Here is a 27,743-nt window from a genome sequence, read left to right on the forward strand (position 1 = left end):
GATAAGGCAGTAGTCTGGATGGAATCTGCTTTAGGAATCTTTGCAACAAGGTCGACGACGTCATGACTGCCTACAAGCTGCTACGTGTACTTCGCTATACAGTAAGTGTAAACTTATCTACCGATTTCATATTGCTTAGCAGTTGTCCCTGTTATTAATAGAGTAAAGGGTGGGTTGTAAACAATACAGGGAGGGTTTAAAAATCGTCCAAATACACGTTAAATAATTAAATAAATATGGTGTCCCTACTTCGTGGAAATTCAGTTATCGCGGTCGGCCTTGGAACCTATCTCCCGCGATAAGTGAGGGATTACTGTAAACATTTATGTGAAAACTTTTTAATGGTTTAATGTGCACACATATGGAATTCACAAGCTTACAATAAATTTTTATAATTATCACCTCACTGGTCCTTCTTGAAGTATGGAGCTTGAGCATGGAGTGGAAATGGAGTGTTGGTCCTTTATTTAACAACTGCTGAGACTTCCTGTGCATCTTCTAAAAATTCAGATCATCAAGCTTTGTTGCTCAACTTTGACATTTTTTCAGTCTTTTCCAATAGTCTTTCAAGGTTTTATTATACCAGTGATAACTTCTCAAGGTGTCATGACTGGACCACAGCACAGACTTGCTCTGCCTGCTTTTTTTTAATCCAGTCAACCACTCTGAATTGTTTGTTGTTGGATTGTAAACAACCACAAAAATGTTGTTAAAAATGGTCAATGAGGTGCATTTTGGAGAATTTGGAACAGAAAATGTTTTCTAGATTACTTCAGTACTGCTATAAAAAAACTAAATTCAGAGGAAAAAACGTAAGTGAAGTCAAAACAAGAATTTCCAGAAGTTGTTATGAGAAAGTCGTTGAACCAAAATGCTAAGACTGTGATCCAAATAGAGAAGTGGGATGCTATGAGTCGTTAGCCAGAATACCGAACAGTATGAGCCTGAACATTTACACTCTTCAAAGATTAAAACCACAATATTGGACACAGAAGTGATGCATTATGCTGAGGTTGATAGCAGAGCCTGTGTGACGTAACGCAAAGTGCCTCGTGGGGGGCATTCCTTAGTAACAATGTATTGCATCCTAGCAACTCACCAACAAATTGTTGAGACTCTAAAATGGCAGTGTGATGCACTTACAATAAAATAACCAACATATTATACCTTTCTCAAACTAAAGAACTGATCCTTAAAAGAATACTCAGAAATAGTATTTTTTTTATGTTACGTACCCATGTACTTTGTAGTAGTGGCTGAGAAAAATGTTTGCTCTTATGTTTTCATGTGGAATGGAGAGAAAGATGTTTATACATAGCAGAACTCAATGGTTCCCACTTCTGTACAACAGCAAACAATGTGAAAAACACCAATTACAAAAAGAAAAACAAAATCTTACATTGCTGGTGTCTCATAATCCACATGTCTTTCATTTTGTCGCTAGCTCAACATGTGCAAATGACTGCTTTTTTTGTGAAAATATTGTTTAAAAGTTTCTTCTTATATTATCAGCATGTACATCTTTCAAAAAAAAGTGGAGTTTATCCCAACGTCCTGGCTAAATTGCCCATCGTGGCCTCATCCATTCTGCCCCCTAATCATCCCCTGTCTCTAACTGGTTATCTCTCTCATCCCCTCACTACACAACAGCTAATGTGTGGTGAGCATACTGGTGCAATAAAGGCTGCCTTACCATCATCCAGGTGGGTGCTACACATTGGTGGTAGTTAAAGTGATTCCCCTCTGTCATTTGTAAAGTGCTTTGAGTAGCAAGAAAAGCACTGCTGTAATGTAATTATTTTAATTAATTATTACATAAACAGAAAACCCAAAGATTTAGGTAGAGACATTTTGAATTGAAGACCCACCTCTCCCATCATTCGTTGTTCAAGAGTTCTGTGTGGTATAGCGGGTCCACAGCTCATGTCAAAAGGGCCAGTTTTATAATAAATAATCGATGCATTCGCAGCTTAGAGAGGGGGCGTGGTAAGTGTGGCGGATCAGTTCCTGGGGTGATTCGTGATGCGGGCGATTCTCGCTTAAGTGCACAGGTGAGGAGTCGTCCACATCCGTAATTGTTCCCGGGAGCTGCTGATTGCCACAGCTGATCCACGTCCCTGTAATATATAGAAGCGTGAGGCGGCTAGTAGGGATGAAAAAAGGAACAGGAAAGAAATGGACAGAGATTAAGGGAAGAAGAAGGCTGGAGGCGTAGAAAGCCGGTGTAGGAGCAAGCAAGAGAGTAGGTTTGCTGGTAAATGCAGGCAGCTGGAATGGAGAGCCCCTCACAAGCAGTGTATGGCCGACACTAGAGGAGGGGCAGTTGGAAGTGGTTGCTCCAGCTGAAGGGTTTCTAGGAGCTGGAGTGACCGGCAGTATGGATGGCTCCCCGCGCAAGGCAACAGGAGTCGAGGAGCCTTCAGCAGTCCGGTGAGGTAGCTGTACGGAGCCAGGGGACGGAACGCAACCGGACAGAAGTAAGGTCAGCTGCACCTGCTGATAGGGTGACTCCCCTGTTGCAGGGCCCGTATGGGAGAAGCAGGGGAGCTGCCAGTTGAACGGAGAAGGCATCACGTTTTTAAAAAAGGACAGCTTCCAGCCATTGTTTTAGCTTTGTTGTTTTTTTTTAAAGAGTTTTTCTATTGGATTTTAACCTCCACTCATCACTTGTTTTTATGGATTATTTATTTATGGATATTTGAGAGACACTGCACTTTATTTATTTGGACACTGTTTTGTTTTGTTACTTGTCACTTTTACACCATCCCCTTGTTTCATTGTTATGCCTCACTGCCAAGCTCATCGGTGACATTACCGACGGTGTCGGGTTCAAGGGCTCCCAAAAGCAAGATGAGAGCATGGAGCGAACCCGCACCGTCACATCCTGTCTTGGAATCATAAAGTCTCTCCTGTAAGTCTTTGGGTTTATGTGTGTGCCAATAATTCAGAAAGTCACTATTAAATAATATTTTACCAAACAGGCAGCCATTTCGCACGTTTTGAGCTAACAACTGGATGAAAAAGTTGAGGATAATGTGAGATTTTTTCTTTTTTCCTTAGATGTTTTTCACATTCTTTTTCGTTGTATAAAACTGGTTATGTGATAAACTTCATTCTCTCCATTCAGCATGAAAACGTGATTAAAAATTTTTCGCAGCAACAACTACAAAGTATGTGGGGTATGTAACATACAAAAACATGACCATTTTTGGGTGGAGCATTCCTTTAAAACACATACTGTATGGTCATGTTCTTTGAAAATAAAGCTTATAAGAATATTCAAAACAAATTAATAGAAAAAAAAATGATTTAAGAGCCCAAAAAAAAATCAGTGAGATATCTGAAGTTTACCAGTTATTAAGAGTTTTTTTCTTTTTTATAAAGCTTATTTCAGAGTGTACAATAGTACACAATATTGTTCATAAAACAGTTTATCGCTTATTGTCATTATATTGCTAAACAGTAAGCTTGTATCAACTGCAGTGTACTGTGCCTGAAGTAATTTTATATTAAGTCTCAGTCTGACAATATTATCACTTTATTCCTCATCATCCACAGTAAAAATACTTACCAGATACACCAAGTCCTGTTCTTGTGCTACACTGGCTGTTAGCTGCATGTTGTCTGAGAAGCATGAAGCAGTTATCACCACTGTCACCTTTGCTTCAGTTCCCTGCCAAATGCAAAAGGCAACCAACTTCTTGCTTTTTTATAAGCTTTTGAGCTGAAATTACAAAGTTCTCATTCATCTTTTTACAATTATAAAGAATATAAGGACCATAAAAGGTGCACAAGCACAGAAAACAGAAAAAAAGTTGAAAAGAGATTTAAACTAAGCAGATGCAGTCAGCTTGCCTTGGCACTCTCAAACACATTTTTGCCATTGCTTTGTGTAACAGATTGTTTCAATTACTTTATTTTCTTGCTGCAAATAACCTCTGGGAGTATCTGACTTTTGAATTGATATGGCCTGCTGTCAGGTTATAGCGTTTATACAAAGGTTTTTGAGTGCATTTCTAATGTCAACTCAATGCCTTTGCAGACCATAAAAATTCATTAGTCACCTCTGACTTATTCAAGATCTTTGCTGGAAGCATTTTACAAAATAATGCATTCTTTATAAAAGACATTAACATGCATGAGTGTTGGAGGTTCTCAAACCCTCTTAATCCACTTCAGGGTCACAGGGAGCCGGGGATTATTGAGGTAGTATCAGGTACAAGTCCACTGGATGGCCTGTTCATGCGCACACCTACACAGGGCCAAAGACAACTGACCTCAATCTCACATCTTTGGGATGAGGGCAAAAAAACTGGAATACCAGGAGAGAAATTCATAAAGGCAGCATCAGGGTGTGGAATTTGAACCCAAGACATTGGAGCTGCAAAACAGCACTGCTGTTGATTAAAGTCCAATGCAAATTAGCAAGTTAAAAATTATCTAAACTGTACCAAAGTGCTCTACAAGATAATAATAATAATAATAATAATTCATTACATTTATATAGCGCTTTTCTCAGTACTCAAAGCGCTATCCACACAGGGAGGAACCGGGAAGCAAACCCACACTCTTCCACAGTCTCCTTACTGCAAAGCAGCAGCACTACCACTGCGCCACCTGTGAGATAAGATAAGCTGAAAGAAACAATTAAAATATATATATACTGTATATACACAGAACAAAACCACAACCATGATAAACCATACATAAAAGATATACTAAAAATACCCAAAAACTCAAACATTCACACTCATGATCATGCATTCACATGAACCAACATATACAAACATAACGTTTAACCTCATATAGGGTCAACAGCCAATGAGAAGAAAGTCTTTAATGATGACTTAAAAGTAACTAAAGTCAGGTCAGACCTAACATAATAAGGTCAGCTATTCCAAGGGGAGGGAGCGGCCACTGCAAGAGCCCAATCCCCCCTTTTCTTTCAACCTCAACCTTGGCACCACCTGGCTAGTAGACTGCAGTGCTCTCGTTGGTGTGGAAAGCCATCGTGTGGCCTAACATTGCATTTTCCATTCTTCTGTTAATTGCTTTCTGCTCACCTTAATAATGAATAATATTGAGTGAAAATTCTTCCTTTAACTCCTGGAAAATTGACATTTGCAAGGGACAACAGGCATGGGCTGGCATCCCAACTGAGACAGGGCATGGTTCTTACCCGGCCAGGAAGCCAACGTAATTAAGGAACAGGGCGAGACAGTATATTCGGAGCAGTGGCTACCCCAATATGTTAGATAGCAGCACACTCAGACCAGGATTCCCACACAGATACCTGCAAGGCATAATGGGAATTGTAGTCCCATGGAGAAGCCCAGTTGGGTTCCGTGGGGGCTGCCAGAGGGAGCTATTGGGGTTAGTAATCCCTACTTTGTAAGATTTCCGATTATTGATTTGGCAAACATGGATATAGCAGGGATATTGGAAATAAACTTGAAACTCTTAGGTTTAAAAATGAAGTCAGAAGTAAAGAATTTCAGTGTAATTGTCAACTCTGACCTAAACTCTAAATCATACATTAATCAGATTACTAGGACTGCTTTCCTTCACTTAGGGAATATAGCACAAGTTAGATCTCTAATAACTTTACAAGACGCTGAAACAATTAGTTCACGCTTTTGTTTTCAGTCGACTAGATTATTGTACTGCTCTCCTAACAGGATTACCTAAGAAAGACAGCAATCGGTTGCAATTAGTGTAGAATGCAGCAGCCAGAATCTTAACTAGAAAAAGAAAATCTCAGCACAGCTCTCCAGTTTTAGTGTCGTTACACTGGTTGCATGTGTCATTCAGAATTGACTTTAAAATACTACTCATGATTTACAAAGCCTTAAATAATCTTGCCCCGTCCTATATTTTGGAATGTTTCTCCCCTTACACTTGGGTATCTCAGCTGTCCTCAAGCCCAACTCCATCAAATCCCATCATATGAATCATGAAATCTACGATTTAGGAATAATTATGTTAGGTAGAATAAACATTGGCCTTGGAACCCCTGCAGATTTTTTTTCTCCTGCCTAACTGGAGCTTTTTTTGTTTGTTTTTCTGTCCTCCCAGTCATCTGACCTTACCTTTGTGTGTTGTTATTTATTCTTTAATATCTAATTATTTCATCTTCTTGTAACTTTCTTTTTGTCATCTTGTAAAGCACTTTGAGCTACATTGCTTGTTTGAAAATGTGCTATATAAATAAATGTTGCTGTTGTTCTTGTTATGCCCTAGCACCAGAAGTATTCCAGGCTAAAAGATAAAAGGAGCGGCTCTGCCACATCCAGGAGAGTCCGAGCCGGGAGAGGAGATAGGCAACTCTCGCTTGGAAGGGGTGGAGGAGAAAGAAGAGAGACAGAAGAGAAAGAGTCGTTATTTGGTGGTGTGATATTGTTAAAAGAGCCTTAAGGTATTTGTTAATAATAAACCTTACATTTTTACTGAGGACTTGTGTCTGTGTGGTTGTGTTTGGGGTTTGGGGCTATCTGGCGCCCCCTGTGGTTCACACATTACAGAGGTTGAGCTACTTGTTGAAAAGGACTCTTCCTTGAAGTGCTATTGTTACATGATCAAGTTTTTATTCAAGCTTTAATCCGCCATTTTTAGAGGCCATGCATCAAAGTTGCCACATGATATTATTTTTACAGCATTTTTTTTTTCTTCTTATCTGTTTATTCACTTATAAACAGCATCAACATCAAAATAGGTGAATACTGATGTCTGAAATATGACAAATAATAACACGTGCATCAGGCTAGTAATTGCATTTGCGATTATTTTGTAATTTACATTGTTCCTCAGATTTTCTCCCTTTTGGTCTCATGAAATTGGCACTGTGCAATTACCCTGCTTCTTGGTAAATGTCACTGCATTTATTTCAAACACTTCACTTATAAGTGATGCATATCCATGTTTTCCTGCTGAACTCTTTGATTATACAAGAAGAAATTCTCACAATAGTCCAGCTCCATTTCCACCATCTTCAGACAGCTCATTTTTTAAGTAATCTGTCCAGCAATGGTGTAACTTGTGACAGTGTGGATGGGGCAGTAGCACAGAAGCCCATTGGGCTGGGAGGTCCATGGTGCAAAATGGCTGTTTATTCACAAGGCTTTGTTGTTAACATGCTTGCCTACTTGACATCAGCATGAATAGGTTAATGGCGTTATCATACCTATGACTCCATATAGCTATATTAACTATTGATCTTTTATATACCTTTTATGGTGACGTTTCTCATAGAATGTTGTAATTTTTTAATTGGATTTAATTCAACTGCAAATGAGGGAGGCCCAACTGATTTTTTTTTGCACTAGGGCCATTTGAATTCTAGTTATGCCACTGCTGCCCAGTTTGGTATTGTGTACATGTGGCAGCCTCAGGTCAGTGACCATAAGTTCTTCTTTGTCAGTCCTGATTCAACCTGATTTGTAGTGTGGCTCACTGAGATTTAGGACAGCTATTGGATAAGAGCAAAAGAAACCTGTGGGCTGAAGGCTATAACTTCCTACTGATGCTGGGGTAGAGGAGGTTTTACGAGGTTTACATGTCAATTTTAATGTAAAATTGAATCTCTTTATATCTTATCTGAAAATCTGTAGCATGTTTATATTTTCTAATTCACTAGAAAGCTGGGAACCTTTACTTTTAGTGGAGGAGAATCGAGTACATTCTTCAGTGTCACACACTGCAGAAGACAACTTCAGGGCTTAACTGACTGCAATTTCATTCCCAACCAAAGGTTGTCACCATCACTTAATACCTCTTTCCTTTCTCCCTCTACAAAAAGAAAGATTGATAGACATTCCACCACTTCCAGTTTCCAACAATCTAAACCTGCCTCTTCCACTTCCCAGTCCTTAAAACTGGACCCTCCACCATCTTGAGGTAATCAATTCTCGACTCACACTTGAAGAAATCTATTTGCATTTATTTTCTGTTTTGCATTTTAATTTGAGATCTTGCAATTATATGGGGATCACTTTGATGCCCCAAACTTTCATGAGCTTTCTGGTTATTGTTCTTACAACATTGTTTTAGATGTAAATGTCTAGGGCCATGTTTACACTGCCATTCTAATGTGAGCCGATTCTGATTTTTCAGAACACCCACAAACTATATGTTATCTGTTTTTTTGAGATTGGATACAAGCCACTTTGTTTTGGCTTTGAGTTCCGATTGCCCATATTCCATCTGGGTTAACTAGTCAGATCAGATTTTCATTCAAGGCTGTGGCTTGATTACATTGCATCATTTTGTGCTTCATGTGACATGCTAAAAGGACAGAGAGGTGTGGTGAGAGATGAATACACAGATACCTGAATGACATTCATCAGTTCACTAGCCATTTGGAGTCATCACAGCAGCTAACAATACAGTCAGACTTCTGCCAAGACTGCAGCCCGGGGGCCCATGAGCTATAGAGGCCCCAAAATGAACAAAGACGTATTAAACAATAATTGTTCTTTGTTTTACAAAGAAATATTCCCACTGCTAGACTGACAGATCCAGTCCTCTTTAACCCCATTACCATTACCCCTGTAATCACTCATCTATTGCTAATTCCACATACAATGTTACCTCCAGTGAACTGCAGGTTGTGATATTGGGCAGCTGTTGGACAGAATTTGTGGCCGAAGGAAAGTGGAGTGCAGGCTGTCAGAATGGAAAGGGTGTGTAGAACAATGTGATTTGTCATTTTATAATAGTGACAGTTCATTAGCAGTGGTCAGTGATGGTATTATACATTCTAGTTCTACTAATAGTAATGCCAAGTAATGTTAGCTGCCAGGTGTAGACAAAGGGATTGGGTACTCTTGACCAGTTCACTGCATAGCCCTTGATGTGCTGTAGGATTTGGACAGTAGGGGCCTTGTTTAAGTCACCAATCACTTTTATCATTAATATTTAAAAACAGATTGTTGCACTTGCACCAGTACATCAGTTGTTGTAACTCCAATCTGTAAGCTGACTCATTCCCATTACTGATGACACCCACCACCGCTGTGTCATCAGCAAACTTAATGATGATGTTTGCAGCCTTACAGTCACGAGTCAGCCGAGTGAACAGAAGTGGGCTGAGTACACAGCCCTGGAGGGCCTGATGGTGCTGGAGATGGTGCTTCTGATGTGAACTGTCTGGGATTTCTCTGTCAGGATCCAGTTGCATATGGAAGTATTGTAGCCTAGCACACTCAACTTCCCTTTGAGCTTCTGAGGGATGATGATGTTGAATGCTGCACTGAAGTCTATGAGCGGCACTCTAGCATGGGCGTCTCTTTTGTTTAGAAGGGGCAGGCACAGATAGAGAGTAGATGATATAGCATCTTTAGTGGAACAGTTTGGGTTAGGATAATTAATATGTATTATATTAAAATATAATCAATATTAACTGCAAGGGTTTAAGAGCAAATAGGCATCCCCAATTCCCATATTTTCATCAAACAGTACCGCCTATTGTCATTATATGGCTAAACAGTGGGCCTGTATCCACTGTAGTGTGCGGTGCCTGTCTAGATATAGCAAATTTTTTTTTTTATATTAAGTCTCAGGGGTCTGACAGTATTATCAGTCTTTCTCATAATCCACAGTGAAAATATATACCAAATACAGCATATAAAGGTGATGACTTTACAAAAACACTAAACTCCTGATGGTGCTTCTGAATATGTGTGGTGTTATTTCAGCTTGGGCAACTTTCAAAGTTGCTGTTCACTGATCTCCAGGAAACAGGAAGATTTATCCTATACAGATTACCCCATGCTGAGCTAAATATACAGTACATGCACAGAAACACATCAGGCAACACACAATGAAACCAAATGACAGGATGCTCATGTGGTGTGATGTCAGTTATGATGAGCTGCTGGCTTTCCTTACACATATTATATGTAATCATTCAAAAGCCTGAGGCTGAAATCTACTGATCAACCAAACCTTGATCTGAAACACCTTATGGACCATTCAGTACACATTTTACTCCTAGGATAAAAGTACAAAAACTTTCAGGAGTTTGCATTTCGTTGACAACAAATTCATTGGCTATCATTCCTAACAGTAGTTAGTGAGGAATCCGTTTTGAAAATAAAATCATTCATTATCCAACCCGCTATATCCTAACTACAGGGTCACGGGGGTCTGCCGGAGCCAATCCCAGCCAACACAGGGCGCAAGGCAGGAAACAAACCCTGGGCAGGGCGCCAGCCCACCGCAGTAAAATCATTCTCTACACTTTATATATCTGCAGATATATAAATGTTGTCATTAACAAATTATGTTCTTTGGAAAAGTTGTTTGACAATCAAGTGATACAAATTGTATCTTGAGTAAGCACTGAGCTGGCCATATCTCTACTGAAGAACAAATAAAGTTTAATGGAAAAGCTTAACAAAAGCATCCATTGTCTCCAAGCTGGTGAAAAACAAAACCTGACGATTTATTTTTTATTTTTTACTTTTACCTCAACAGGTGAAAATACCAGATATTGTGAAAATAACTAGTGCCAGAATAATGCTTTTAAATATTTTTCCTCCCTCTCTCTATTTCTTTCTCAAAATAGTTCATTGAAATGGATCAGACCCTTTATGTTTTTAATATCTGACATAGCACACTGTGATCTGATCAAGTGGGGTTAAGTAAGCTTAAGTAGAAATAAGCTTTGACATTGCATACTCGGTCCCTCTGTCTCTCTCATGGTGTTTTTTCCTATTATCCATACACCTATTGCATACTTTTACACTACTTGTAGTTCTTATGTAGGGACCATTCAAATTTAGGGTTTGCCGCTACATTTTATTTTTCCGTGGTTCTCTCTCAGAACACCTAGGAGGGGTCTAAGCAACGTTCAAGCCCAAGGTCCCCTCCTTCCGCTCCTGGTCCCACCTATCCTGGCTCCTGTTGTGTATCCAATATTTTCTCTGAATTGAGGTGGAGGAAATCACAACAGAAAAGTCAAAGGCATATTCTGGAATGCCATGTCCATGTTGTACTTACTCACCACATTTAGAAAATAAGTTCTTCTTGTAAAATAAAGAAAACTGAAGAAAAAAAACATGCAGAGATCCATGTCCATGCTTTACCTGTGTCCCCTATACATGTGTAATGCATACATTCCACATAAGCTGAACGTGTATGTAAATGATGAGGCCACATGTAGACCGTGTCATGTAAGTAGCAGTTATCGGATCAGATTTCTCCACCATTGTTGATTCAGGAATTGAGGCCTGCTAGTGTAAATGCAGCCTATATGTCAGATCGGGTGTAAGATCACAGGTCCTACAGAGAGGCTGAATTGCTAGAGAATGCTGTCCTGTCCTGAAGTGGCACTACAGAGGTATGTAATTTAGTATTATTATTTATCAAAATCCTTTATCAAGCACATTACATCATACCATTCCCAAGAACTTTCAGGTATATCTGTTGAATTACTGGAAGTACACCTTACATATAAATTCACCTTTTTAATTTAATTTTATACTTTGAAAAATATATTTAAATATTTTATTTTTTTAAACAATTAATTACAATATATTTTCATAACGTGGACACAACACCGGGGTCCACATTTGGCATAAGACAGTGGTCAGCAGTGAATGGGGCACGCATCTTTTGCAGGATCTACTCGTACATATTGCTAAAATGTAAAATTGCCGATAACTTTAAAGCATATGTGTTAAGGATGCTGGAGAAAAGTAAGATCACAGGGAGAAAAGTTCTATACAGGCACGGGGAAAACCAACAAAATTCAAACAGACAGCAACTGGTTGCAAGACTGAAACTCCAGATACTGCATCCATGAGACAGCAGAACTAACCACTAAAGCCGCTGTGCTGCTCTGAGTTTCCAAACATATAATTATGTGATTGAATTGCAAAGCCCACTGTCAGAATCAGTTGCCTTTGCAAAGCCAAAGTGTTTGCTTTTGAGGGAAATGGAAATTTTGAGTAGTAGCGCAGTAAGAATTTAAGGTCACAAATATTGTATGTGTGCATTAAGTACTTGTAGGGAGCTCTGATGGCCACCCAATAGGCCAAAAGTGATTTCCTACCAGCTGATCATCTTAACACATCATTTGTAAAGCATTAAATACCAGTATCTAAACATATACAGCGCAAGTGAGCAGAGAGCTGAGGAGACTTCGTGCCAGCAAAGCAGCGGGCCCAGATGGAGTATCGCCACGACTGCTGAAGGTCTGTGCATCGGAGCTGGGGGGTCCTCTACAGCGCATCTTCAACCTGAGCCTGGAACAGGGGAGAGTCCCGAGGCTTTGGAAAACATCTTGTATCACCCCAGTCCCAAAGGTATCACGTCCTAGTGAGCTGAATGACTTTCGGCCTGTTGCTCTGACATCACATGTGATGAAGACCATGGAGAGGCTGCTGCTTCACCACCTTAGGCCACAGGTTCAACACGCCCTCGACCCTCTGCAGTTTGCATATCAGGAGAAGGTGGGAGCAGAGGATGCCATCATCAATACGCTACACCGATCCCTCTCTCACTTGGACAGGGGCAGTGGTACTGTAAGAATTATGTTTCTAGACTTCTCTAGCGCCTTCAACACAATCCAACCTCTGCTCCTTAGGGACAAGCTGACAGAGATGGGATTAGATTCATACCTAGTGGCATGGATCGTGGACTATCTTAAAGACAGACCTCAGTATGTGCGTCTTGGGAACTGCACGTCTGACACTGTGGTCCGCAACACAGGAGCGCCACAGGGGACTGTACTTTCTCCAGTCCTGTTCAGCCTATATACATTGGACTTCCAATACAACTCGGAGTCCTGCCATGTGCAAAAGTTCGCTGATGACACTGCTATCGTGGGCTGTATCAGGAATGGGCTGGAGGAGGAGTATAGGGACCTAATCAATGACTTTGTTAAATGGTGCGACTCAAACCACCTACACCTGAACACCAGCAAAACCAAAGAGCTGGTGGTGGATTTTAGGAGGCCCAGACCCCTCATAGACCCAGTGATCATCAAAGGTGACTGTGTGCAGATGGTACAGACCTATAAATACCTGGGAGTGCAGCTGGATGATAAATTAGACTGGACTGCCAATACTGATGCGCTGTGCAAGAAAGGACAGAGCCGGTTATACTACCTTAGAAGGCTGGCGTCCTTCAACATCTGCAATAAGATGCTGCAGATGTTCTTTCAGACAGTTGTGGCGAGCGCCCTCTTCTACGCAGTGGTGTGCTGGGGAGGCAGCATTAAGAGGAAAGACGCCTCACGCCTGGACAAACTGGTGAGGAAGGCAAGCTCTATTGTTGGCATGGAGCTGGACAGTTTAACATCTGTGGCAGAGCGAAGGGCGCTCAGCAGGCTCCTATCAATTATGGAGAATCCACTGCATCCACTAAACAGGATCATCTCCAGACAGAAGAGCAGCTTCAGCGACAGACTGCTGTCACTGTCCTGCTCCACTGACAGATTGAGGAGATCGTTCCTCCCCCAAACTATGCGACTCTTTAATTCCATCCGGGGGGGTAAACGTTAACATTTAACATTATACATAGTTATTGTCTGTTTTTCACCTGCATTATTATCATTCTTTAATTTAATATTATTTATTGTATCAGTATGCTGCTGCTGAAGAATGTGAATTTCCCATTGGGATTAATAAAGTATCTATCTATCTATCTATCTATCTATCTATCTATCTATCTATCTATCTATCTATCTATCTATCTATCTATCTATCTATCTATCTATCTATCTATCTATCTATCTATCTATCTATACAAAATCAATTCAGAACTTATCAACAGAAAAACTGCAGCAATAAAAATCAAGGTGCAATGTTGCTCCGTTATCTAGCAATTTCTTCAGCCTACATCATCAAGATCAGAGCGGCAGGGAAGTGATAGCATATCTGTCCCAGAAGTCCTGCACTTAAGGAAGCCTGGATTCCATTTTGAAGAAGGTGCATCACACGACATTGTCCTTTGTTATAATGGTACTTTGAATTGTTTTCTTTATAAAGCACCTTGTAATGGTGTGCTCTGTCTGAATGATCAGAATCATTGTAAGTTATAGCATAACATATTCATGTTAGAGCTGCTACTGCAGCCATTTACATTGCTTTAAAATGTTGATGACGTCTATTGTGCATGGCTTTTCCATTCTTTTTCTCCTTTTGGTGTCATGCAGTAGTCTCTAGTGTCACTACCCCATTGACCAAAGTATCACTCCTAGCCATGCAAAAGAACTCCAGATTACAGGACCTATTACAGACATTAATAAAGCCAAGGCCAGACTCGGTGTCAGACCTTCATGGTAACATACCATTTTCTAAGCCTACTTAATTCGGAGTAAGGACGCAGGGGGTTGGAGCTCTTCCCAGCAAGCATAACGTGCAAGGTATTTCCATACTGTACATAGGTGTAAGTATTTAATTATACTTGTGCAATTACATAAATATATTTCCAAAGAAACTGAACATCACTCCACAGAGATGCTTCCTGACAGGCACCCAGTGTGGTCAGAATAGACTCCAGCAGCTCTAAATTATTGGGATTGAAAATGCATGGATAGATTGATGGATGGTAGCACAAACATAACAATCTTGATTTTAGAAATAATTCTACTTCTAGACATTAAACTAAACTAATTATTTCCAATAATTATATATATATATATATATATATATATATATATATATATATATATATATATATATACACTGTATAATATATAATGTATGTACTGTATATATATATATATATATATATATATATACACACACACACACATACATAGTAAATAGTAAATATATATATATATATATATATTTACTATGTATGTATATATTTTATATATATATATATATATATATATATATATATATACACTGTATATATGACCTGATTAGCAAGCCAAGCAGTTTCAGAATATTAGCACCTATGATGATGTGTCACTTATAGCCAAATATTGTATTACTGCAGGACAATCTACAGATGTCATCACTGTTTCTGCAGTGTACCGTTGCTATGGACACACATCATACGAAAAAAAAAAGAATATGAATTCATATTCACCACAAGCTTCCTATAACCCCTGGGAACAACACATTCCCTCCTTACATCAGCTTGAATTTATAAGACGAAACAAAATCTCAATTTAAAAACAAAGAAACAATTAAATGCCGCCTTACGTGCTTATTATTTGTTTACTGATGCACTTAGTGACGATACAGATGGTGCATTTAGGTTTACTTATACTCTGCATATTTGTATCCATTTTTTAATTAACATACTATATTACAGTTCTAAGCTCACAAGATGATGGACTGGTAACTATTTGCATAAAGAATGCTACAGGTGTCTTCAAATGTAAGAAAGCTGCTTCCATGGATGGAGCGTACAACATCTTTAGAGCCTCTTAAGCACTTTGGAGAACAGTACTCCCTATAAAACCAGCAGGTGACACACCAAAGGGTTTCTTTTTTCATCCATTTGTTTTTTGTTTTTTGCTATGCTATTATTGTATTCAATAGTCAAATCTGACTCAGCTTATGGTCACTACCCACCAGATCATTCTGCAAGTTACACTTTCACATCTATGGCTCCATGACAACTGGTTTACTTGTGCCATTTGATTAAAGTGCAGATGGCCCACACGGTGTGAAGATGGGCAGCTTAAGAATCATAGCTGCTCCAAGAGCAGCTGTAAAACATCATATACTGGATAAAAATGAGAACCGTTATTTTCATTTACATATTTGGCTGACACCTTCATCCAAGGCAGATGACAGCATTTGAGATACAACTGGGTACGTTTCTTTTTGTTTTTCCAATTGGAGCACAGGCAGGTGTAGAGACTTGCTAATGGCCATGCAGTATCAGTAGCGGGATTTGTACCCACGACCTCAGAGATGGATGTCAAACGCCTGTACTGCAGAGTACTATTAACATTCTCCGACCCACTTCAGGGTAGCAGGGGGAGCCTATCTACGCAGCTTCAGGAGCAAGGCAGAGGGCAGCCCTGGATGGGATGGGGCACCTGAACACACAAACAGGGCCCATTTATCCATTTTCCAACCCACTGAATCCAAACACAGGATCACGGGGGTCTGCTGGAGCCAATCCCAGCCAACACAGGGCACAAGGCAGGAACCAATCCTGGGCAGGGTGCCAACCCACCGCAGGACTCAGGGCCCATTTAGAATCACCAATTACCCTAAGAGAGATATGAAAATATGGAATACAGGGAGTGAAACAAAGCATGTAGTCACTTGGAATGGAAGATGTTGGGTGCCAGCCTAGGACACTGAAGCCATGAGGCAGACGAAGGATCACTAACCACTGTGCTGCACTGTACCATATATATTTGTGTATGTATATATTTTTTAATGGAAAACTTGGTATGGGAAGAGGGGTAGAGGTACAGCAGGAAAGCTGATGTGCATTTTCACTTAAAAAAACAATGAAATTCTGAATTTTAATATATTCCTGTTTATCATGAGACCAGTGAGTAGTGATGTGTTGCATGTTTGTCAGACATGCAAGTATGAATTTCACTTGACATTGTACATGTGAAAGTATTATGTACACTACAGAGTATATCACTACACACACACTTTCACATCTCTCTAAATACACACATATATGTCTATACAGTATATTAACACTATTTATACACACAATACAAATAAACACAAATCTATCTAATGCTGACTATCTGATTCAGCTTACATCTACTCAATGGCATGTCCCATCCTGCAGGCTTTAACCACAAGTAAAAAGGTGTCTTTCATTGATGTAAATGTCCAATGAATATAGCAGGGTTACATTGGACTTCATCTCAGTTAAAGCCTGCAGGATGGGACATGCCATTGAGGAGATGTAAGCTGAATCAGATAGTCAGCATTAGATAGATTTGTGTTTATTTGTATTGTGTGCATAAATAGTGTTAATATACTGTCCAAAGACACCCTTGGAGGCAGCATCTTCCCATATTACCAGGTGACATTTTACATCAACACTCTTAAAAATAAAGGTGCCAGAGGGTTTCTTCAAAGCAGGGAAACATTTTTGGTTCTCAAAAAAGACCCGTCCATGTGAAAGTTCCACAAAGATCTTTATTTAAATCCATAACAGTGTCCATACAGTAAAGCACCATGAACAGATGATAACAGATTTGTGAAATACCAATAAGTCGTGACTTTAAAAGAACTCTCACTGAATACAATAACACAGACTAAGTCCAGGCTTTCTTAATCTGTTAGTGTCCTGCAAGATGGCCTACCACACACTAAAGATTTGACGTTTCTTTTATTCCTGTATACTTGCAAAATTTTTTTCTTACAAAGCACAAAGAACCACCACCATATGCAAAGAACCCTTCCCAGAATGAAATGGCTTAGATAGATAGATAGATAGATAGATAGATAGATAGATAGATAGATAGATAGATAGATAGATAGATAGATAGATAGATAGATAGATAGATCACTATACGGTGTATAATAGATAGATAGATAGATAGATAGATAGATAGATAGATAGATAGATAGATAGATAGATAGATAGATAGATCACTATACGGTGTATAATAGATAGATAGATAGATAGATAGATAGATAGATAGATAGATAGATAGATAGATAGATAGATAGATAGATAGATAGATCACTATACGGTGTATAATAGATAGATAGATAGATAGATAGATAGATAGATAGATAGATAGATAGATAGATAGATAGATAGATAGATAGATAGATAGATAGATCACTATACGGTGTATAATAGATAGATAGATAGATAGATAGATAGATAGATAGATAGATAGATAGATAGATAGATAGATAGATAGATCACTATACGGTGTATAATAGATAGATAGATAGATAGATAGATAGATAGATAGATAGATAGATAGATAGATAGATAGATAGATAGATAGATAGATAGATAGATAGATAGAATACTTTATTTGATCCCAAGGGAAATTCAAGCAATAGTTCAAGGATGCACACAACCCAGAAAAGAACCAAAAATGCCATTAAAGAGCCATTATTTTTAGGAGTGTGCCTCCCAGTCCTGCCTGCCTCCCTCCGAATGAACCCCAGAGATCCGCTCCATGTATGCAGTGTTTAATGTAAGAAAAGCCAAAGTGTGGCCTAGTGGCTAATGCAGAACGCCCGGGGCTTCTGGTTCTGTCGATATCACCGTGTCAGCAAGACGCCCTAACCCGTTTTTTTTTTAAAAAGAGAAATACCGTAAAATCACCAGGGTGAAATTAACACTTAAAGAGAAACTGCTTCCATATACTCTACGTTAGCACTGTAAAGGTACATTTACTGACGATTTTTCTGTAAGTTTGATATTCGTAAGTGATTGGAGTCAGGACTAGTAATTTGTAAGTTGCTTTGTAAAAAGCGTCAAATAAGAAATTAAAATTCATGTAAAAATGTTAATTCAAGATGCTATAAAATCACTTCCAAAAGGTGATATTAATTTTTAACCTTTGTAAGATTTATACTAGATACTCGTTTATAATTTAAACCTTTTGAAGTCAATATCAACAATAATAATTTTAATAATAACGATAAAATGTTCACTCTGTTCCGATGTTTCTAAGTTTTATATATTCTACTTCTGTTGGTCATTCTCTAATAAAACAGAGCACAGAAATACACGAGTGACAAAGACTTATCTGTACCTTGGCTCCTGCCCGACTGAGGGTCGGTCATCACTTAGTACTCCTTGCAGAGGAGACTGAACCAGCAATGGATTTCACTTAATGATAAAAAGAAAAAAATACGAATAAAATGTGACTCCTGAGAACTTCACACAGTTGGACGATTCGCACTGGAGCTCCGAATGAATGAGTGGAAGCAGCAAATCTAAGCTGCCGTGACAGAGTGACTGTTAAATATTTTAACATCCATCCCCGTGTGTGTGCGCGTGTGTGTGTGTGTGTGTGTGTGTGTATGTGTGGTGCCCCCGTGAGTGATCATGTAGGCTACAGCGAGCACTGAGTGCTGCCTTCCGCGAGTGTCCGTCCTTCTCTCCCCGATATTCTGAATTAATATTATACAGCAAGAAAACACATTTGCCATAGTTTCCCAAGTACTTAATGCAACTGTTTCATTCCTTACCTCATTCAGTCAGTAGAAACGTGCATACATGGTAACATTATCTCAAAAAAAACCCATTGTCTCCCTAGCATTACATCATGCCTCTCCCCCCTCCTTTAACTCTTTAACTGTAACATTTGTGGGAAGCTCACAGAGCCTCACATCTTAATATACATCACGTCTCTTGCACGATGCTCAACAGTGCACTTGACGTGCCTGCTTTGGTTTTCTCTTTTTTTCGTAACGATTTTTAAAAAGTGAAACATTTTTGCTCCTTACACATCTGTACGAAGTTTCACGTTCACTGTGGCCAGATGCTGTTACAGCATCACCTTGCAGGTGTAGCGGCGAGCGATTATAAAGGAGGTGCCCAAAATCTAGACAGAAACCGTTCCTGTCATCAACTGTGGCGTTTAGAAAGAAGATGTGCGTACTCACAGGCTATTCTTAGACGTCCGCTCCCTCAATTGATCAATGACAACCGCAGTCTCCGCGAGCAAATGGGATCACACAGCTGTCCACTTCGGGACCATTGGCACCCCCGGGCTCACCGGCAGGCTTCACAGCAAACAAAGCGGCGCTGTCACTGCGTCGGATTCAGGGATGAGCACGGCTGACATGTTTCTGCAACTTGCAAATTTCTAGCTTCTCTGTGACATTTTCTCAAAAATTATCCATTAGTGTAGAAAAAAATGGCATGTTACAAATGTTGCTTTGGGGAAGCTGAGCCGGGTATAGACCATTGTTTGCTCGGAAGGAGGGGTGATGCGTCTTAAAGGTGCAGGGAAGTATTCCTGTACACATGGAGACGCGGATGCCCACGCACCTTTCTGAAAAAATTTTTTTAAAAGAAATCAAATAGTGAGGATCGTAAAATAGCCACGAAAGTCAGGGACTGCTTAAAACGTTCGCTAAAGTGTATGCGTGTCTTGATTACTATGCTAACGTGAAAAGCGTGCACGATTGCCGCCCGCACATCAGCCTCAGTTTTCCTGAATGAGCGCACCGGACGTGTGTCTGGACTGGACCTGCGCGCTAACCCAAGCTCGGTCCCCTGAGAGGTTTGGCGTTGGCGGATGAAAATGCGCTATATGGCTTTCTCTTGATCTCCCTTTCCACGCTACATTCGGTCAGCTGTCCGCGGTGGCCCGGTCTTGTTTGACATTCTTGCACACTTAAGGCATTACTTGCTTTGATTTCTCGTGCGTCGTCCTCCCCGACTGTCTGAATGGTCTCCACCACTCGCTAAATAAATTCTGAAGTAATCGCGTCTGCTCCCCCAATTAAATTTAGATTTCCCTGGGTGCTTGCTTCTTTTACATTCGGAACGCTTTTCATTTTCCATCAGAGGCAGACTAATTGAACTGCACTGCCCATTTATTATTATTGGTGGTGGTGGTGATATTAAGTATGGATATTGCATATCTAATCGGAATTGGGGAAAAAACAAAGATTTTTTAAAATGAAATCCGTTAAATAACAGGATACAGACACCTCACTGAGTGGAGGTTAATGCCGACTTTAAACTTAAGGGTATACCCAGAGCAGAGGCTGTAGGCAGACACATGAAGTTCAAGGCGTGGCTCATCTCTAGTCGAATTCTTACAAATCCGGACTGGCGCCCTCTAGATCCCGGCTGGGCTTCGGCAGTCCAGTGGGAAGCGCAACGGCACGAGGAAGCCAAACATTTCATTTAAGCTCTGTCAGCTGCCAGGACACTACACTCGGGTTTTATAGTGTCATTATACAGTTTTTCTTTTTTACAAAATAATTGTTAGGTTTGAATAAAACAGAACCTAAAAAGAGGAAATTGATAGCACTTTTGATCTGATGATTCCTGCCTAGCCACGATCTCGTCTTATCGATACAACTGAGTGGAAGTATCTTGCCGGCTTTTTTTTTTCAGATTCTAAATGCGTGGTATAAATGATCAAAATAAAATTTCCCATTCTCCTACTGTTTTTAGTTTCTACAATTAACCTCAAAATATAACATTTATAGTTAATATACTAAATAATTAGCATCAAAGAGAGGTACTTCAGGCATGCACTTAAAGTCCTGCAATGAATCAATCAATTTATTACTCACTTATATCGTGTCATAAAAATATTAAATAAGTAGACTTTTCAAATTGACTTAATTGTGCGTACTATATTAGGAACGCCATTTCAACATTAATTTTGATTATCGAATAGAAAGCACTTTATTCATTGGATACATTAGAACTGTAACAATACCAGTAAAATACAACACATCCAAGGACTGTATATTAGCTGTAAAGCCACACCTTTGGGGGCTCAGTGGTTAGCGCTGCTTCCTCCCGCTTAAACAATTTCACCAGCATGACACCCTAATGCATAATACAGCATCCTTCATATTATTTATTATTTGGCTGATGCCTTTATCCAAGGCGACTTACAGCATTTGATATACAATTGCCTACATTTCTTTTATTTTTTTATTTCAAGCACAGGCATTGTCACACCACATCAGAAGTGGGGTATAAACCCCCTAACCCTCAAGGTTTAAAGTCTAAAGTCATAACCACATCCCATAGGAATGGAAAAAAGAGAGATCTCCTTAATATTGTTTTACTTTCTCCTTGACAACAATGAGATCAGAAAGAAGTAAAACGGAGACATTTTCTTTGGTCTCATGCTTCTCAGATTTTTCTCCTGAGACTCAAGATTCTCACCAGTGTCACCTCTTCAGTAGCAGAGATCTCTCCAAAGTCACACAATGGGCTCAGACTTTCCAAGTAGTTTCTTGACTTTTTTTTTTTGCAGTTTGAAAGTATTTGCATTGTGTGCTCAATATGGGGAATGGTATGGATGGGTGTTTGTGGTAATAAAACACTTTACTATGATTCATAAACTGTTGTTCTTGCTTCTGAATAATATTATTAGTTGCTCTAATTTATATTTCTGTGCTCCAATTAGATCATACTGGAAGAAAAGGCAGGCAGTGTGGCACACTGGTTAATACTTTAGACTTCAAACCCTGAGGTTATGGGTTCAGATCCCCCCTACTGACACCACTGTCTCACCTGAAGTAAGTCACTTCATTTGCCTGTGGTTCAATTGGAAAAACAAAAGTGATATCACTAAATGTCTCTCAAATATTGTAATTCACCTTGGATAAAAGCTTCAGTCTAATAATAAGTAAAAAATATGAAGTCTTGAAAAGGGTTAAAGGAAGACTAGGAAGAGATCTCACAAAATATATGAAGCTTTTCAAATCAAATTCTCAGTTTTAACTTTTGCCTCAGTTTTATCTCACATCTTTGTTTTGTCTAAAACTATTTCTCCTAAGAAATTTTAGGAGAAACGGCCGTGACAAAGTGGATTCTTAAATGAAACATAAATGAAAATCTGTTTTAAGTCTCATGAGCCATCAAAGATCAGCCTTACAGCAGTAAAATTTTCCTACGGGACTGCTTGCATAACATAAATAAATGATAAATTATAGAAAATGAAACTCTGAAAGAGCCCACAAACATAAAATAACAAGTTGAAGGTGCATGAGTAAGCCATAAGAGAAATATCTGAATCTACAATAATCTTTTCGCGTTTGCATCAAACAATGCTCAAAATGTAGATTTACACAATTCAGGACCTTACACTATAAGAATCTGTGATCCTGCAACAATTAAAGCTACTACAAGTTTAATTTCAAAGAAACCACAATTCAGTCAGGTTTATATTTATGATCATGGAGAAACGATGCAACATAGAATCAAAAGAGTTAAACGTTTAGAAATTCTACAGCCAATCTTCTTCTTCTTCTTTTGGCTGTTCTCGTTAGGGGTTGCCACAGCAGATCATCTTCTTCCATAGCTTTCTGTCCTCTGCATCTTGCTCGGTTACACCCATCACCTGCATGTCCTCTCTCACCACATCCGTAAACCTTCGCCTAGGCCTTCCTCTTTTCCTCTTCCCTGTCAGCTCTATCCTTAGCATCCTTCTCCCAATATACCCAGCATCTCTCCTCTGCACATGTCCAAACCAACGCAATCTCGCCTCTCTGACTTTGTCTCCCAAACGTCCAACTTGAGCTGACACTCTAATGTACTCATTTCTAATTATATCCATCCTCATCACACTCAGTGCAAATCTTAGTATCTTTAACTCTGCTACCTCCAGCTCTGTCTCCTGCTTTCTGGTCAGTGCCACCATCTCCAACCCATATGACATAGCTGGTCTCACTATCGTCCTGTAGACCTTCCCTTTCACTCTTGCTGATCCATGTCTGTCACAAATTACTCCTGACGCTCTTCTCCACCCATTCCACCCTGCCTGCACTCTCTTTTTCATCTCTCTTCCACAATCCTCATTACTCTGTACTGTTGATCCCAAGTATTTAAACTCATCCACCTTCTCCAACTCTACTCCCTGCATCCTCACCATTCCACTGACCGCCCTTTCATTTACACACGTATTCTGTCTTGTTCCTACTGACCTTCATTCCTCTCCTCTCTAGAGCATATCTCCACCTCTCCAGGGTCTCCTCAACCTGCTCCCTACTATTGCTACAGATCACAATGTCATCAGCAAACATCATAGTCCACGGGGAGTACTGTCTAATCTCGTCTGTCAACCTGTCCATCACCATTGCAAATAAGAAAGGGCTCAGAGCTGATCCCTGATGTAATCCCACCTCCAACTTGAATGCATCCGTCACTCCTACCGCAGACCTCACCACTGTCACACTTCCCTCGTACATATCCTGTACAACTCTATTTACTTCTCTGCCACTCCCGACTTCTTCATACAATACCACAGCTCCTCCCGAGGCATCCTGTCATATGCTTTCTCCAGGTCCACAAATGCAACTCCCTCTGGCCTTCTCTAAACTTGTCTATCAACATCCTCAGAGCAAACACTGCATCTGTGGTGCTCTTTCTTGGCATGAAACCGTATTGATGCTCACTAATCATCACCTCACTTCTTAACGTAGCTTCCACTACTCTTTCCCATAACTTCATGCTGTGGCTCATCAATTTTATTCCCCTGTAGATAATGCAGTCCTGCACATCCCCCTTATTCTTAAATATCGGCACCAGTACACTTCTTCTCCACTCCTCGGGCATCCTCTCACTTTCCAGGATTCCATTAAACAATCTGGTTAAAAACTCCACTGCCATCTCTCCTAAACACCTCCATGCTTCCATAGGTATGTCATCTGGACCAACGGCCTTTCCATTTTTCATCCTCTTCATAGCTGTCCTTACTTCCTCCTTGCTAATCCGTTGCACTTCTTGGTTCACTATCTCCACATCATCCAACCTCTTCTCTCTCTCGTTCTCTTCATTCATCAGCCTCTCAAAGTACTCTTTCCATCTGCTCAACACACTCTCCTCGCTCATACATCCTGCTCATAGATCACGCTCACATATATAATAAACCAACATGTGACGAATTGTCAGCAATAATAGTTTTGAAAGATGAAGATATCAAAGACAGAGTTAATATCCATTTTTATCCAAAAGCACAGCACAATTTGTCGCAAGCGGCAGATCCAAGAAATGACTAGCACGTAGGGCCCACACAGGAGTTGGCGACAGGAACGAGCAGGGGGCAGAGCCCCCTAGTATTGAATGAACAAAATTATTCAACATCAATTGTCACTATTTGAAAAAGGGGTTGAGTTAAATTAAGTTAGGGGAACAATTAGAGTCAGTGGGTGAACAAAGCCAGGCCAAACTACAGCCAGCCCTGCTGGTCATTTTGACCCTGACCAGCAGAGTCAAGTTTCACATACAGTAAAAGGCACAATTAAAGTAAATATCTGAGAAGGTCAGAAAAATATTTTTGATGTCCTTTAGTAAGGAAAGGGCTTGCATTTTAAAAATGAATCATTCTTTATGCAAATAAAGACAATTTCATTTGGACAGAAAATGTCTCTGAAGTTTAAACATTCTTCCCACTAAGATGTTAAAAGTAAATTTGATAAATATAATTTCAAAAAATCAGTACCATGAGCAAAATATTAATACATCCATTTTATACTGTTACCCATTTCTTTGACGTTTCACATAATAAAGAGTCCAGCAGGTGCCATTGTAAGACAGAGGCTATTCCTGGACAAGCCTTCAACTCATTGTTAAACAAAAAACTACAACGAATGCAGACATTTTGAGGTTCTTCCTATTGGCCTAGTAGCAATGTGGTGCCCCAATTTCCCCTTCCAACAGTCTGTGGGCATGTAAGGTATCAGAATCGTAGCACAGAGAAGTCAGCCCATGCTGACATGTATGCAAGTCATATTTGTTGCAGATTAGTTCACGGTTACTTTGACTCACTTGTTCTGTCTCATTGCTCTGTCAATCAATGTTTATTTCAAATACAACATTCAAACAAAGTAACTGGCTCGCAGGATCCTCATTGCTGAGGACTCTAGTGGCTGGACCAGGCCAAGGGGACACCCACGTAACACCTGGCTGCAGCAGATAGAGGGTCATTTCTGCGGGGTGGGAATGGACCATGTTGTCTGTGTGAGGGGTTTCCAACCAGGATCCCAAGCTGTTTCGTCATGTGGTGGGTGTGGCAATGCGCTGTACCAGTGCATACTCCCCAACCTGACCTGACCTGACATGTACTAGAAGTTGCTAACTATGCTCAACTAATTACAATGAGCTAAATTATTTTTGCTGTCTAACACATTTTTATGGTGTAAGTGGTGTCGACCATTGTAAAGTGTTGCATAAGCTGAGTCTCAAAGATGTTCTGACAGATTCTGTCAAGTTCTCTGCAATGTTCTGAGAATCACTGAAGGACATCTAGCCTTCTAGTAGTATGGATCCTGCAGGCCCGGTCTTAGGTATTATGGGGCCCTAGGCGAAAGGGGGGTCCAGGGGGCCCCTGAGGGGGGCAGAGCCCCCCTGGAAGCTCTGCGAAATGCATGAAAATTAGACCAAGGAGACGTTTTCTTGTAACGTTACGAGGTCATCACCCTGCGAACCCTGTGAACGTTCGACCCATAGAGATCTTGACTCAAACCGCTCCGATTTTATAGACAGCCACCCATGCGGACACGCCCCCACTGGCCCACGTGATTTAAACATGCGAGGGGAGGGGCGGGCCGGGGGCCTGGCCGCCATCGATCCGGGGCCCCCCGGACGCCGGGGCCCTAGGCGGTCGCCTACTTCGCCTATGCCTAAGGCCGGGCCTGGATCCTGCTAAGCAAGCACACAGATGGGTACAATTCAGGGATGTCCTTGGTTGCTTAGAATTGAAATGTTGTTTTGCTCATATTAAGAGATTACATTTTTGCCATAAAAACATATCCACTATCACAACAGCCTCTCTGCCAGAATGACAACTACTACTCAGGAGTATCCAAGGAATCTGACATATCAGTGTAAATGTCAGCTAATCAGAAGTCCTCAAATTTGACTATATTTTTTCAGCCTTTAGGATTATAGGCCATTACTTTTATTAAATTATTATATTTATTACACTATTATAGTGATTATATTTTAGAATTCAGGATTACAGGCAGATACTGACCCTGTTATCCTCTTAACTCACAGAAATAACACTGTGAAAAGGAATAGCACTAAACATGTAAAAGGTCTGGGGTTCTGTCTGGTTAATGGCAGGCTGGGTCAGCCACAATTAATCAAGCAGGCAGTGAAAGAGCAACACTGCTCTCCACAATGATTTTTAGGGAAGCTTACCAGAGCTTTAAGAGCATCTCCTGCACTTTGTGGTCTTTGTTGGTCAACTCACTCAGATCATTGGTGGCATGGCTTCTTTATTCTTCCTGTGAAGAGGTGATGGAACTGGAGACAAAGACCACAGAAGTGCCATCAGTCTTCCTTTAGGTGGTGTTAGTCCAGTCTAGACTGGGAAATGAAGACGGTAGAAATGACTGTTCCATTGCTCTAGTATCACCCTGGTGCACCAGTAACAGTTATTCTAAAAGACCCAACACACCTCAGCGTCTGACAACACATACATGGTTTTCATTGAAAGTAGTGAAACCTAGTAAGGTGGTCTTCTGCCATATTCCATTCTCTTTAAACACCACTGCTGTGCCCAACAGTTGACTCACTGTAGCCCTGTGTTACTCTGTAAAAGTCATGTCAGCCGCCATAGTCCCCTCTCATTAATGATGTGCTTCTGTCCACACAATTATTCTTTTTCTGGCTGTGTGAATTCATAAACCATCCTAACACTGACATGTCTAAAAACTTGAAGTAGTCATGCCAGCAGTTCTAGCCCTCTACAATGCCGTGTTCAAATCCACCTAAATCTTTAGTCTCACTCTTATTCTTATGAATCGCTCACATACACACACCTACACAGGCAGGTGCCCTGCCTATCTCCTTTAAATAGCATTTTCTGAACATCTGATGCACTGAAGGAGACAAAATAAAAGACTTATAAAGATAATGCTCAATGCATATGGTTTATTCATATTATTATTATCATTGGTATGGGGGTAGAACGGTTTCCCTTGCTGCTTTCCAGCTCTTGGAGCCTGAGGTTGATGGTTGACCCAATCTTTGTCTTCACTTTTTCCCTGTTGTTTTTTTCTGCCTGTAATTTTATCTAAAAACTCCAAAAATGTATATTCAAATGTCAGGTTAATTTGTGAACGAAACTTGGATGAGTATGGGTGGGCCCTGTGATAGACTGGTGCTCCATA

The 27,743-nt window shown here is 40.1% G+C and overlaps 1 protein-coding gene across 6 annotated transcripts in view; it reads right to left on the reverse strand.

The window, feature by feature from the left end:
* The window catches only part of ppfia2 (PTPRF interacting protein alpha 2), a 960,214-nt gene extending 940,129 nt beyond the window's left edge, over positions 1 to 20,085 (reverse strand). For 2 of the 6 annotated variants that reach the window (XM_051919721.1, XM_051919713.1), the window contains exon 1: positions 19,530 to 20,085. The gene's annotated coding sequence lies outside the window, so the exon portion shown is untranslated. Of the gene's footprint in view, positions 1 to 18,673; positions 18,885 to 19,529 lie in introns of those variants that run through there. The other 4 variants (XM_051919727.1, XM_028817181.2, XM_051919703.1 and 1 more) reach the window with 3 other exon arrangements.
* Between the last annotated feature and the right edge of the window lie 7,658 nt (positions 20,086 to 27,743).

This window comes from Erpetoichthys calabaricus, chromosome 1, assembly GCF_900747795.2.
Source record: "Erpetoichthys calabaricus chromosome 1, fErpCal1.3, whole genome shotgun sequence".
In the NCBI taxonomy this organism is placed as follows: Eukaryota; Metazoa; Chordata; class Cladistia; order Polypteriformes; family Polypteridae; genus Erpetoichthys; species Erpetoichthys calabaricus.